Source organism: Acartia tonsa, chromosome 3, assembly GCF_053477335.1.
Source record: "Acartia tonsa isolate MP-2025a chromosome 3, ASM5347733v1, whole genome shotgun sequence".
In the NCBI taxonomy this organism is placed as follows: domain Eukaryota; kingdom Metazoa; phylum Arthropoda; class Copepoda; order Calanoida; family Acartiidae; genus Acartia; species Acartia tonsa.
The window spans coordinates 20,356,432-20,365,987 of record NC_137262.1 but is presented as its reverse complement, the minus strand read 5'-3'; the positions used below and the strand labels follow the sequence as shown (position 1 = coordinate 20,365,987).

The window sequence follows — 9,556 nt, the reverse complement described above, 5'->3', positions numbered from 1 at the left end:
AAATAACATTCTTGTTTATTAACTGATTTTTAGAAGTCAATGAAGTATCAAAATGAAGTGTTTTGACAATCCTTGCTTGAAATTCAAATTACTTTTTTATGTTAGAAAGATATTGCTGTGTGTGTTTGTGTAGCCATAGTTTCTTAGTGTTTGGACCTAAGTAGTCATGGAGTAGGACGAGACACTTTTGTATGCTAGCACCAGGGCCAGCTAAAGGTCCACGCTCAAGTACAAGTACCTGACCCGCTGTCGCAAGGGATCTACTCTTTATTACCTCACCCTCGCCGAGTATGGCAGGTGTCCCAAATTAAGTCACCGTAACGAATGACGCTCTCCACAGAGGAGCTTGGGTAAGGGTTGCACTGATATTATGTACTTGACTATTGAGTATCCTAACTACCCAATTATCACCCTTCTTACACAACCAAGGGGAAGTTGCGTAAATGAATGGCTACTGAGAAATTCGAGATGCCACATGGGGACTTGAACTCGAACTCTCACCACCGTAACTCAGTGCGTTACCACTAGGCTACGACGCCCATTAAAGTTATTGCTGCGCTATTTATGCAAATAATTTTGTTTGTCTTCCTTTATTTGTTGTTTCTTTCTGTGAAAAAACTGCATTCGTTTGCAAATTTGTTTTCTATTTTCATGTTTTTCTAAATGTATATTGATATGTAGCAAGGGAGCTTGTATGTCATCAGGGATGGAGGGATGAACAATTATAAGTAAATATACTTTTTTTCTAAATATATACTGATATGTAGCAAGGGAGCTTCCATCAGCGATGAAGGGATGGGTAATTATAATAATTAATTCATATTCTTTTCTTAATGTAAACTGACAAGAAGCAAGGGAGAGTTTTATAAAATAGTTACTGAAAGATAATAATATCTAGTTTTTTTTTTACATATTCCTATATTTCTGTATAAATGGCTTATTGGAAGTTGGATATTTTGTAATTCGTTGTTAATTCTCCTTCCTGTATTTGGTAACTAGCAGCTACGCCCCTATAGGCCTCTAGTGGCACTTTAAATGTTTTTGTTGTTAAAATCTCTACGATAATTCTTTATATTACGATACCTCTTGTATGTTACGCTGAAGTCTCCCAGATATTAATTTTTTTTTCGATTTTTTTGTCATTTCTCATGGGAGGGTGGTGGTACCCTCCCCCAAAATAGTTATGAACCTTCCCGGGACCCATGAGAATCTACCCTGTTAAGGAGAACCCGATCGGTTCAGCGATTAGCGAGATCCTTCGGTACAGACACACAAACACACAGACATCCTGTTACTTTAGTATAAGGATATATGCCAAGAATTATGTAAAAAATACGATTCCTGGTTTATTTTCAACAGTCTTAAAGCTGGAGCTCAGCAAAAGTACATAAACCGAGGACTGAAACCAATTTAAAAGCTAAAGGAATTTCACTAAACAAATTACCAGTGACGATTTTCTAACTATTCTCTTTTAATGACTATATATCTATTTGTGAATAGAAAGTTATACTATTTTCATCTGCCCGTCCGTTCGTCTGTTTAACTGTCTGTATTAAATAAAATATCAATACCTAATATTCTTCTGTTCAAGTAAGTTTCAAGTTTAATTTTCAAACCAAATAAAGGTATTATGATATTTAAAATTAATTTATTGTTTAGTTTGAACTAAAATAATCGGTTCCACGACAAACGTAGTAGTGGAAAAACGTCGGAGTGGACAAACGCAGGAGTCATAATCATCCATAATAGTTTTCATATTAAAAAAGATTTTTAAAATCATAATAGAATAATAAAAACATGTGAAAGTGAATATCTGTTTCCTAAATTATAAATCTTCTAAAATTAAAAGTAGAGTATATTAGAATTTGAATTACTATTATTATATATACAGGGTCATTCAAGAGAAATGATTTTTAAAAAAACTTAATTATGCATAGAAAATAAAACAATTATGTAAAATCCTTTATATATTTGGAAAACATATTATGAGACATTTATGTTTTGAATATTTAAAAATGATTATTTCAACAAATTATGCCCTAAAAACCGGTTTTTCCAAAGGCCTTTTTTTCGAAGATTTATTGATTTAAAGGTTGTAAAAAAATGCGCACCTTTTTGAAATTCAAATTGCGCAGCTTGTATTAATAGTAGAAAAATGTTATGCATATCGTTAGAATCGTCATAGGCTCTAGTTTCTTAATATATAAGAACCATTCCTGTGCTACGTATAGTATAGGAGCTACGTGGTAAAATGTTCCAATTATCTAAAACTTTTCATCCTTTTTCTCACATTTTTCAACGTAGCTCCTAAATTACAAATAACACAAAAACGGGTCTTATATTTTCAAAAACTAGAGCTTATGACGATTCTAACGATATGCATAACATTTTTCTACTATTAACACAACCCACGAAATTTGAATTTTAAAAATGTGTGTATTTTTTTAACACCCCTTAAATCCATAAATCTTCGAAAAAAAGGCCTTTGGAAAAACCGGTTTTTAGGGCATAATTTGTTGAAATAATCATTTTTAAATATTCAAAACATAAATGTCTCATAATAGGTTTTCCAAATATAAAAAGGATTTTACATAATTGTTTTATTTTCTATGCATAATTAAGTTTTTAAAAAAATCATTTCTCTTGAATGACCCTGTATATATTGTATTACTTGAAATTTAGTAGAATGGAACCTGAATTTTAATAGCACATGAAAGTCAGATTGAAATATTAAATTTGATTAAAAGCTGAAATATTTTGTACTTTAAATTTATATTTCTCCAAGTAATTTCAAGGATAACATATTTAAATTCCAGAAAATAGACCTTTCCTGTAAATGAGGGAATTCCTCTATTCACAAACAGGCGCAACTTTTTTTACTTTTTAGCGATAGCCTCCTAAGTTAAGGTTTGAAAGATTTTGAGACGTTAGGTAACATATTTAACATTGTATTTAAAAAGCAAATATATATACCACAAATATACCAAAGCCATATCATGTCCATGAAAAATACCACAGATTTCAAAAACCGCAGACCTCATTCTGTTAGTTTTGGTATCTTTCTAGCTTATTCATTTTTCTTCCTATAAACAATTGTATTTTATTTCTAACTTTAGAGAAAGTAATCTTTTTAATAGCCTTGAATTTGAAGATTTCTGTTTAAGGAATTAATCCTTTAAAGGGATAATGGAATTCGTATAAATGCATAAAGAATTTTAAATTTTTTTGTTGAGCTAAATCCTATATATGTATACTACTTTGTATTATAGATATCTGGATGTATGTATGTGTTCATTAATATTTCTAAATTGGTTTGTATTGAAATGTTTGGAAAGCTCTATATTGGTCAAAAACAGGTAAACCCGTGAAATATACCTTCCAGGAAAATCATCTGAAAAAAATAAAAACTATTTAATTTGGTAAATTATATACTTAATAAAAATATTGGCTAGAACTTTTATTCGGGTATTTTGTGCTGCCATGATTTTGGCAATTAAACAATTTGACTTTGCCATAGCATTTGATAGGGATAGGAATAATATTTAATTTAATCACTTATTCATTTCTCCGTGTTAATCTTTGTTAATTTATTCAAATTAATTATCTAAATGGGTTGAATCTATTCAACTAATTGCTCTTCCACTCACTACACTCGTAAAAATGATGAATATGTCTATATAAAAGAAAATTGAATTCATTACACGGCATCTGTGCATTCATAGTACGTCTTAGATGCAGATTGTTACAACGCGGGACAGCTGCAGCTGTGCCACGTTGGTTATTTGATTGTATGGAGACGTATGCTAAAACTACGTGCTACATTCTTTACTATAATTAATATGTTACTAGAAGTGGGGATTTCTAGGGGCGATTTTTCTTGAAGGTATTCTCCCAAAAAAAATCATAACCTTTTCCCAAAACCAGCGTTGTGGAGCCGGAGCCGGGAGCCGTCATATTTAGCTGGAGCCGAAATTTTCGTTAAAAAAACGGCTTTGGCTCCGGGTTAGCTAAAAAAGAGATTTTTTATTAATTATAATTTGGTAACTCTGTTTTGTTATGTGCAAATGCTTTAAGTCCATTTTTATCAAAAATTTAACTTTTAAAACCTTCAAAAGTCAAATATAGACGTGGGGAAAAAATATGTTGAGTTTTTCTTGATTTTAGGTCGGAGCCGGAGCCGCCATCTTCACAGACGGCTCCGATGAGCCGGAGCCGCTCTAAAATCAAACGGCTCTACAACGCTGCCCAAAACTGTAGGAAGCTTCACTTTAAGGGAGAACTACAGTGTGTTTTTTTTATGAGCACTTTTTTGAAAGCAATTTTACCCCACTTATAGTTATCAGAATTTAATGATTAATGGCTTATTTTCTTCGTTTTTTAAGGGAAATTATGAAACAACAAAAAAATGGTTTTAGCGCATTTTTCTTAAAAAAATGGATTTTCTGTAGTCAACTTTGGGGGGCCAGTACTCCCTCCCTGGTTGAGATATGACCTTCAAACTTTGATATGTTCTAGTACATGTCCCTAATAGTATCTGTATACATTTTTAGCTCTATATCTCAACTTTGAAGTGTTTAGCAGCCATTCTTGCAAAAGGTTGATTATTTGAGCATAAGAAAAATGCGCTAAAACCATTTTTAGATGTTGACACCTAAGTTTTTTAATTTTCAACTTTACTGTACTTTTTCAACAAAAACTGTAATTTTTTTTGTTGTTTCATAATTTCCCTTAAAAAACGAAGAAAATAAGCTATTAATCATTAAATTCTGATAACTATAAGTGGGGTAAAATTGCTTTCAAAAAAGTGCTCATAAAAAAAAAACACTGTATATCAGTCCATCGGTATGCGAGATCTTAAGCGACACAGAGACACCCGAGGTGAATTCTTAAAAAACTTTTGCCCCACTAGAGGGGATAATTTTGCCGCACTAAAATTTTAGTGAGGCAAACTGATTTAATTGGGCAAAAGTTTTTTAAAGAAATCACCGCCAGTTGATTTTAATACCTTTGGGATAAAAAAAAACCTTTTTTTACAGTGTATACATATCATTCTTTAAATTATAATTTTTTAAAAAGTAATTAACAATATTAAGATTTTAAAATAATTACAAATTAAAATCTTAAACGTATCTTTTACTCCTATCTAAACCGATCCTTTTCAAGACATAATATATTATTTTGTAAGTATTTTTAAAAGGAACTAAATTAATTTCAATTGGAGAATAAATCAAGGATATGTTACAATTTTCAGGTAAGCTTTAGACTTTATATTTTTTATTTTCTGAAAGTATTTGTTAAATGTTACATAACCAATTTATTATACAATCTCGAATTTTAGTTAGGATTTTGGATGCTTACATATTAAGATTTGAAAGGCCTACATGTACATACTTACATACATCTCAATTATTGATTGGGTTAAATCCTAAAAATTGTACTTGGCTAGCCTAGAAGTTAGGCTTTTCTTATCATTTCACGGATATATAAATGAATATGTAAGTAAAATTTTACTCGTTGGCTACCCTAAGAAATTTTACAGAAATTTGGCCAATATCATTTTAGTTCGGATCTTGAATATCTTTTGTTACTTTATTTGTTACGATCTACATACAGTTAACACATTATTTAATCACAATAGATGAGTGGATTTTCAATATGTCGTAGAGATACGGAATTTTTGAGTTTGAAACACAGTGGTCAATGGTGTATTTTAGAGAAACTGCCTTCAGAACGATTGTCAGTTTTATTATTAATATTACATCCTAACAATTTAGGTATATGGTTTAATCTAGTCCTTAGTGGCCATAACTAAACAAGTGAGTAAAAGGCAAGGAGGGAGGTATAGGACATGGACGTTAAATTTAATCTGCTTTCCCTTATCCTAAACAAGGTTGATAAATTATAAAAAGAAAAGAATTATAAAGAAAAGAATTACAAAGGGAAAGATTGATCTATAATGGTTCTATCCCTGTATCCCAGATAAAAGGGAGGTTGTGGAAAAGTTGCCCTTAAAAAGTTTCAAGCACGGAAAGTTAGTTCAATCAGCCCCCCAACAAATTCAGTTCATTTAGAAATGAGGTGTGCCAAAAAATCCACTGATTTTTTTAAATCATGAAACTCAGATTCTGGGATTGATCAAGCTGTCAAAAGCTATCAATACCGTAAAATACAGAACTAACTAACTACCTAGGCATCAAGTAAACTAGTGAAATGTGCGGGTTTCTCTATATCCTTACAGGTGTACTTTTCTCCAAGATATGTTTAATTATATACCACATTGGTCAACCTACCAAATTATAAGAAATTAAACTTTACCAAAACTTGATCACTTTAAAAAGTATATATTTGTGTACGTGTAGGCCTTGATGAAAGATTAGAAATTAGAAACTTTAACTCATTAAACGTCCTATTTATGTTGCAATCAGTCTTACACAAGAAAACTTTTTTTCATGGAAAATTTTCTAAAATTCACCAATATGGTCTTTTTAAAATATTATCAATATTCAGTTGTTTATATTATCTAAAATTCATGAGTTAAAAGTCTACATGTTTTATTAAAAGCGAAGCATGGTGATTCCTTTATTAGTTAGGTACGATTTAGAAAGCATAGCAACTCGATAATCATTACCAGAATGTCCGTATGTCCATTTTAAACATGTCGATTTTTTACTTTTTTAGCAACAAATTTACATGTGATCTAATCATCCGATTGATCTGATTTTTGGTATATCAATTCCTGGGACAACAAAGTATAATGTTATAAGCGAAGCAACTCTATAATCAAGTCTTAAAAATGTAAGTATGTCCACAAACATTATCCTGTATCCAGCAGTTTTTCAACAAATTTACTTACAATTTTGCTTCGACTCTTATACATTTATATTATGATTATTCAGTTCTGAGTCTGACACTATACAAATGTTAATGTCCGTTTGTCCTACCGTTTCAGTGCTTCGCTTTTATGGATGTTGTCATACTTGTATTGATAAATTTTATTAAAAATTTAATTGCATTCTGTTTTATATCCTTTCCATCTAAAACTGTGAAATAAAAGAACAATGTAATAAAAAAGTTTATTGTAAATGAAATAACAAAGCTGAGTAAAGAATTTAATGAATCCAAAATAAACTCGGATTCCAAGTGTTAACAGAAAACTATTTCCTTAAAATTTGAATTAAATTAATCTTGCGCTAAAATTATAATGATTCAGATTTAAATGGTCATAACGCAACAAGGGAATTGTGATTTTCTCACTATGACAATGACCAAACAGAATAAAATTGTCAGTCTGTTCGTCATGCTACAAAAGTATAAATATTAATAAATGTAACAAGGATGACAACATCCATAAAAGCGAAGCTCTGAAACGGTAGGACAAACGGACATTAAAACTTGTATAATGTCAGAACTGAATAATCAGAATGCGAATGTATAAGAGTCAAAGAAAAATTGTAAGTAAATTTGTTGAAAAACTGCTTGATACAGGATAATGATTATGGACATACTTACATTTTTAGGACTTGATTATAGAGTTGATTCGCTTATAATATTGTACTTTGTTTTCCCAGGAATCAGTATACCAAAAATCAGACCAATCGGATAATTAGGTCACATGCAAATTTGTTGTTAAAAATGTAAAAAAATCAACATGTTTAAATTGGACGTACGGACATTCTGGTAATGATTATAAAGTTGCTACGCTTTCTAACTCGTACCTAGCTATTACAGGTATCACCATGCAAAATTTGAAATCGATAGGACAATTCTAACAAGCCTAAATTAACGAAAAAAGCTATTTAAAAAAGTAAAAAATCAACATGTTTAAAATGGACGCACGGACATTTTGGTAATGATTATGGAGTTGCTACGCTTTCTAAATCGTACCTAACTACTAAAGGAATCACCATGCAAAATTTGAAATCGATAGGACAATTCTAACATGTCTAAATTAACGAAAAAAGCTATCCGTGACGGACGGACGGACGTACGGACGGACCGACCCTAATTATAGAAAAGCTTCGCTTTTAAAAAATAATGTGAACGGTTTTGTGATTTCTGTTAATCTATTTATTTGATTTATAACAAATCGAACATCTGCTCTTTAATTCACTTTGTTGTTTCAATTTAAGTCAATTATGTTTAAAAATTTAGAATTTAAAAATGATTTCAGGTATTGGCCATACGACCTCAGAATCTAGCGTAACCCCTCTCTGATTAAGGACAAGCTGTATGTACTCGTATGGGTCCATCAGACAACCATCTCGTAATATTGACTCCATTGTGGACATATCAGGTATGTATCTTGAAAAAAATATGCTTATGATAATATGAAGCGAAGCAATATCCAGCTAACAGCAGGTACATCCAAATAGATTTTTTGGATCTACTGCAGTTCACGGTAAAATATTGCTGGTATCGCAATTTTCCAAAAATCTATGAATTTTAAAGGCTGCTAGCTGCCAAACTGCTGAACATACAGATCATACCCGCACACCATTTTAAGCCGCATAAGAAGGCCTACAAATAATCTGGAATAGCCAAGAACCAATGATGCACAGGGAAAGCTTCACTGAAGAAAAAGGGCGTAAAATAGGTCTTTTTCGCGCATTTCCCTGCACTGTGAGATAATTATGAATTATTGATTTATGGTTATTCCAGATTATTTGTAGGCCTTCTTATGCCGCTTAAAACAGTGTGCGGGCATGATCTGTACGTTCAGCCTTTAAAATTCATAGATTTTTAGAAAATTGCGTTACCAGCAATATTTTACCGTGAACTGCAGTAGATCCGATTTTTTATTAGGCCAATAATGTTTGAAATTTTTAGAATAAATATATAAAAGTGGTAAAACTTAATTTTCAATTGTTCTATTTTGACATGGCAAGACGATGTTTATATGTTTATAAGGTATTTTTAATTTCTTTTTAAAATGTCTGGAAGCAGCAAAATGAACCATCTGTATATCTTCTTTATACTCTTGAATAATGACATGTAACAAAAAACAAAAAAGGCCCATTTACACCTGTAAGACTTGTAGAGTAGCGACGTTGAAAAAATACCTAGACAGTTTTTCTGAAAGATTTTCAATAGTCTTCTTAACAGTTAGAGGTGGTTGCTTTGACAAAGTTCCAACTATGTACAAATAGAATTAGTATGTGAAAAATGTGTTGAAAACAAAAATGGCCTTTGGCTTATGGAATATTACATAAATGTAACATTCAATTTGAAACGGTAGTTGCATCACAATGTTTAGCAAGTTCAGCCTTTAAATCCTTTTCAGTGTTTCGTTGGAGGGGGGAGGGGGGTAGAGGCTGCAAAAAATATTTCTTTCTTAAGGAAGATTCATAATTTTACAAGGCTTCCTTGTATTAATTAGTGTTGAAACAGTAACCCTCCTAATTATTTATAACTATTTTAAGATTAATCAATCTTTACCTATGAACATTATCATTTTGACCAACTCTATTTTGGCATCTCCTTGCAGGGATTCAGTTCTAATCATCAGGGTTAGAGGGTTATGTACTTAATAACTTTGTTTTAAAGGAAGGAGTAGACA

General features: G+C 31.3%; 2 protein-coding genes and 1 long non-coding RNA gene across 4 annotated transcripts in view; all 3 read right to left on the bottom strand.

The window, feature by feature from the left end:
• Positions 1-9,556, bottom strand: part of LOC145313603 (iripin-3-like) — a 423,989-nt gene that overhangs the window by 47,277 nt on the left and 367,156 nt on the right. The window lies entirely within an intron of this gene.
• LOC145313609 (mitochondrial import inner membrane translocase subunit Tim8-like) overlaps positions 1-9,556 on the bottom strand; it is a 131,067-nt gene that overhangs the window by 85,456 nt on the left and 36,055 nt on the right. The gene's annotated exons all lie outside the window — the stretch shown is intronic.
• Positions 8,101-9,493, bottom strand: LOC145315146 (uncharacterized). Its single transcript, XR_013877959.1, has 3 exons — positions 9,436-9,493; positions 9,060-9,132; positions 8,101-8,301 (listed from the first exon to the last, which is right to left on the bottom strand). It is a non-coding gene; the product is annotated as an uncharacterized LOC145315146 (long non-coding RNA).